Source organism: Ovis canadensis, chromosome X, assembly GCF_042477335.2.
Source record: "Ovis canadensis isolate MfBH-ARS-UI-01 breed Bighorn chromosome X, ARS-UI_OviCan_v2, whole genome shotgun sequence".
Taxonomy (NCBI): domain Eukaryota; kingdom Metazoa; phylum Chordata; class Mammalia; order Artiodactyla; family Bovidae; genus Ovis; species Ovis canadensis.
The window spans coordinates 71,264,347-71,270,346 of NC_091727.1; positions in this window are offsets into that span (position 1 = coordinate 71,264,347).

A 6,000-nucleotide genomic window follows, 5' to 3' on the forward strand; every position below is an offset into this window, starting at 1 on the left:
TCTTAATATGTGGAGTGCTTGACACACCTCCCCCTAAAGCAGGGCATGACTGAGGATTAGCTGTTCCTGCAAGCTGAGATAGATTTTCAATGAGCTATTCACTCTCTCTTGCCTGTCCCTGTGTCGAATGATATGTCTTTGTTAGGCAGTGAACTGGGACAGAGACTATAGTGGGAAATAAAGGAGTAAATGAGAACAAGCTTCACATTATTGAATTAACAGAAGATGAGTTAAAATGAAACAAAATTAATATTTTTAATAAAGTCAGAGTTGAAAAGCATCAATACTGCTTTTGTAAACATAATTTTTAGCTGATTTTTAGAAACTCAAACCAGCATTTAATGATAATTACATTCTTTTTTAGGCTTTAAATCGAATATTATACTCATGAAATGCTGGCTATCAATTTCACTTCTGAATGCAGAGCTTTTTCTAAGTGGTATGTGTATGTGTGTGTTTTGTGTGTGTGATATGTACACTTGCTCATAGACATACACATCATGTGTGTGTGACTATATGTGGGTAGGTATGTTATGTTTCTTTTTAAAGCCATGTTTCGTGAGCCAGTAATGATATCTGAAAACAATGGTCGCTAATAACAGTAAAATTTTAACTACCTGATGACAAAAAAATAGATATTTTAAGTTCCACTTCGAGAAAAAATATTTGAGGGTATGCTTGTTATCATGGGGAAATTTTTTTATGTTGCTTTCTAGAAAAATTCAAATATAGTATATGAACTCACAAAACGGAAATCAGTAATAGAAGAGAATACCTCCCAATCTAACACCTCAACAATATCTACTCAGAAAAACAGTAGCTATTTATCACTTATGTATTTAAGGATCATTTAAGTCCCAGTACAACCATCACTTTCTCTAGTTAAGACTTCCTTATTACCCTCAGGTAGAATTGGCTGGTTGTTTTCTATCTCTGGCTGCCATAGCATAGTTTTATATAATTCTATTTTTCTGTCATATTATGTCTACTTCTATGTCTGCTCTTCTATATAACATATTTACCCTTCTGGCATCATTTACCCGGCAAACAATGAGTGCTCAATAAATTCTTGCTGTGTGAAAGAATGAAGAAGGAAGTGCCACATTTGTACATATTGCAAAGAATTCTAGGTACAGTGATCACAATTTATGAATCAAGTATCAGGCCTATGGCTTAATAACTGGAGAAGGAAATGGCAACCCACTCCAGGACTCTTGCCTGGAAAATTCCATGGACAGAGAAACCTGGTAGACTACAGTCCATGGGATCGACAAAGAGTCAGACACGGCTGAGCGACTTCACATTTTTGTCACATGGCTTAATAAATAACTTCTGTGCTGCTTTTGGGTATGAGTGGCAGAGGTAAGATATTTTGAAAAGCAAAATATTATAATTGCCAGGCATTTGCAGTGATTTATGAGAACATAGGACATAGGGTACAATACATGAAATGGAGCCTGTTTTAGAAAAAAAAAACAACACAAAAACTATGTGTAATAACCATAGCTATAGGATCTCAAGAATGGTTGATTAAGGAGTGTGAATTTTAACTGATAAATGTTAGCAATCTACTGTAGTAGTCAGATGGTTGATGGTCTTGATCCCTGAAAGAAGGGTAGTGCACTGTAGATACTTAAAACACTCCTTAAAACAACCCTGCAATGTAGATATTATTTTCTAGAAAGAAAAACTGAGGTTCAGAAAAGTTAAATATCCTGCCTAAGTCACATAGTTAGTGTATGATAGCTTTAACACTTAGACACTCACTGTGAATACTTCCAAATCCCAGACCTTTGAGGTATATTTTGAACGTACACCTGTTGATTGCCTTGCTCTCATTCTGGAGGGGACTGTGATTTCCTCTTCTGTGACAGTCTCCCTCCCTTTTATTCCAGGAGTCAGCCATTTCTCAACAGTGCCCAAGAGCAAGCCCACCTTTGAGACTGTGAATAACATACTTTCACTGTCATTCAGGTTGTAAGACTAATAAAGTCTAAACTTTCCTCTCCTCTGGCCCTGGAGCTGATAGAAAAGCATCTCTCAGAAGGAATATCTCTCAGAGCACTCCTGGATATTTGAAGCTAAAGACTGGCTGCTATCTCAGCAAGTAATCCAAAGTATCATTGAATATGTGTCTTCTGAAGTGAGTAGTGAGTTGGAGGTTGCTTCTAAATGTCACTGAGCAGCTGGGGCTGTAGGGAAAGAAAGATAGGAAGATACTGAAGGCTAGGTTTCTAGAAACCAGCTAGTTATACTTTTCCCAGGAGGCAACTTTATGAGACATGATAGAAGGCCTTTATAAATGTGTAATGCCCGTATACTTGTTTTCACTCTCTCCAAAGTTTGTTCCTGGAATCCCTCCCCCTGAGTAAATAGTTCATGTTTGTCCTCTATTTGCCTCAAAGAGAAACCAAAAATAGCTGCAAGTTTGTGCTTCAAGAAAAAAGTGTCTGAATATTTCTGATTATGGAAACATGCTCCTTCCTCTATTTGGTGGTCAAAAGAGAAGGCATAGTGACACACAAGCACAGCAACAGAGCAGAGAAATGTGAAAGTAAAAAAGCATAAATATTCCCTCAATTCCACTCTCATTCACTGTTCAGGTATCCACAAATAATGGAACTACCAAGTGTTTCCAAGAAATTTAAAATGTTGTTTTATTCTGTGGAATTTATGCCATAAAATGTTAATATTATATGCATTTTCTTGCAAAATGAGTTATAGGCACTATTTGTCTATACATCAAGTCCCTTTGCTAGGAATGCCTCTGCGGTGAGAAATTCACTGCAGCAGAAGCATTCCCAAGGCTTAGGCAATAGCTTATGGAAAGGGGGTTTTATTGACCTGATGAAGGAAGTATTTAGCACAAATTCTGCTGTATTGCAGAAAGGAACAATTACTTTTCTTCTGAGAGGAATAACCAGCCAGAGCAGATGACTTAGCTTGAAAAAATGCTATTTGCTGAGCAGTTGCATTGGCTAATTAACCACTAAGTGAGAGGCAACAAAGCACAGTTGGAAGAACATTCACCTTAGAATTAGACCAGAGTTTAAACCTCAACTTTTTCACTTAGCACTTACATGGGTTTTTGCAAATTGGATTATAGCTTCTTTATTTTTATTTTATTTTTTTCTTTTTATTTATTTATTTAAAAAATTTATTTTTACTTTATTTTACTTTACAATACTGTATTGGTTTTGCCATACATTGACATGAATCCACCACGGGTGTACAAATTAGAAATGAAAATGGAGAGATCACAACAGACAACACAGAAATACAAAGGATCATAAGAGACTACTATCAGCAATTATATGCCAATAAAATGGACAACGTGGAAGAAACGGACAAATTCTTAGAAAAGTACAATTTTCCAAAACTGAGCCAGGAAGAAATAGAAAATCTTAACAGACCCATCACAAGCACGGAAATTGAAACTGTAATCAGAAATCTTCCAGCAAACAAAAGCCCAGGTCCAGACGGCTTCACAGCTGAATTCTACCAAAAATTTCGAGAAGAGCTAATACCTATCCTACTCAAAATCTTCCAGAAAATTGCAGAGGAAGGTAAACTTCCAAACTCATTCTTTATTTTTAAAATGAAAATATATAATAACATCTCCCTCATAGTGTTGTTTTAATGATCAGCGATCATGACTAACTTACAAGCTGTTTCCCTGGAGATACTAGGTAAGCTGGGTGTGCTTCAGTCTTCTTGAAGCATAGTGCTTAAACTTTTGATAACTTAACACCTGTAACCATTTCCAAAGGTGCAGCTGAAGTGATGGTGAAGAAACTAAGCCAACACTATGATTTTGGACTTTGAGAAGGTCCCTTTTCCCCTTTTCTTTTTTTCTTCTTTTATCTGCTCCTCAGAGAAACTCCTAGGGAAGCTGCTAAGTAGCACCTGAGTTTTTATTTTTAATATAAATTAATTTAATTGGAGGTTAATTACTTTACAATATTGCATTGGTTTTGCCATATATCAACATGAATCCACAACAGGTATACACGTGTTGCCCATCATGAACCCCCCTTCCTCCCTTCCTGTACCATCCCTCTGGGTTGTCTCAGTGCACCAGCCCCAAGCATCCAGTATCATGCATCGAAACTGGGGTGGCGATTCATTTCATATATGATATTATACAGGTTTCAATGCCATTCTCCCAAATCATCCCACCCTTTTCCTCTTCCACACACTCCAAAAGACTGTTCTATACATCTGTTTCTCTTTTGCTGTCTCGCATACAGGGTTATCATTACCATCTTTCTAAATTCCATATATATGTGTTAGTAAGCTGTATTGGTGTTTTTCTTTCTGGCTTGCTTCACTTTGTATAATAGGCTCTAGTTTCATTCACCTCATTAGAACTGACTCAAATGAATTCTTTTTAACGGCTGAGTAATACTCCATTGTGTATATGTACCACAGCTTTCTTATCCATTCATCTGCTGATGGACATCTAGGTTGCTTCCATGTCCTGGCTATCATAAACAGTGCTGCAATGAACATTGGGGTACATGTGTCTCTTTCAATTCTGGTTTCCTCGGTGTGTATGCCCAGCAGTGGGATTGCTGGGTCTTAAGGCAGTTCTATTTCCAGTTTTTTAAGGAATCTCCACCCTGTTCTCCATAGTGGCTGTACTAGTTTGCATTCCCACCAACAGTGTAAGAGGGTTCCCTTTTCTCCACACCCTCTCCAGCATTTATTGCTTGTAGACTTTTGGATAGCAGACATTCTGACTGGCATAGAATGGTACCTCATTGTGGTTTTGATTTGCATTTCTCTGATAAAGAGTGATATTGAGCATCTTTTCATGTGTTTGTTAGCCAAATTTATGTCTCCTTTGGAGAAATGTCTGTTTAGTTCTTTGGCTCATTTTTGATTGGGTCATTTATTTTTCTGGACTTGAGCTGCAGGAGTTGCTTGTATATTTCTGAGATTAGTTGTTTATCAGTTGCTTCATTTGCTATTATTTTCTCCCATTCTGAATGCTGTCTTATCACCTGGCTTATAGTTTCCTTTGTTCTGCAGAAGCTTTTAAGTTTAATTAGGTCCCATTTGTTTATTTTTGCTTTTATTTCCAATATTCTGGGAGGTGGGTCATAGAGGATCCTATGGTGATTTATGTCGGAGAGTGTTTTGCCTATGTTCTCCTCTAGGAGTTTTACAGTTTCTGGTCTTATGTTTATATCTTTAATCCATTTTGAGTTTTTTTTTTTTTGTGTATGGTGTTAGAAAGTATTCTAGTTTCATTCTTTTACAAGTGGTTGACCAGTTTTCCCAGCACCACTTGTTAAAGAGATTGTCTTTAACCCATCATATATTCTTGCCTCCTTTGTCAAAGATAAGGTGTCCATAGGTGCGTGGATTTATCTCTGAACTTTCTATTTTATTCCATTGATGTATATTTCTGTCTTTGTGCTCGTACCATACTGCCTTGTCTAGTAGGGCCTGAAGTCAGGCAGGTTGATTCCTCCAGTTCCATTCTTCTTTCTCAAGATTGCTTTGGCTATTCGAGTTTTTTTTTTTTTTTTTTGTATTTCCATACAAATTGTGAAATTATTTGTTCTAGCTCTCTGAAAAATGCCATTGGTAGCTTGATAGGGATTGCATTGAATCTATAGATTGCTTTGCGTAGTATACTCATTTTCACTGTATTGATTCTTCCAATCCATGAACATGGTGTATTTCTCCATCTATTAGTGTCCTCATTGATTTCTTTCACAAGTGTTGAATAGTTTTCTATATATAGGTCTTTAGTTTCTTTAAGTAGATATATTCCTAAGTATTTTTCTCTTTTCATTGCAATGGTGAATGGAATTGTTTCCTTAATTTCTTTTTCTAACAAAATTCTAGCAATCAGAATCCAACAACACATTAAAAAGACCATACACCAAGTGGGCTTTGATTTTGTGTGTGTGTGTGTGTGTGTGTGTGTGTGTGTGTGTGTTGATTTTATATCCTGCAACTTTACTGTATTCATTGTTTAGCTCTGGT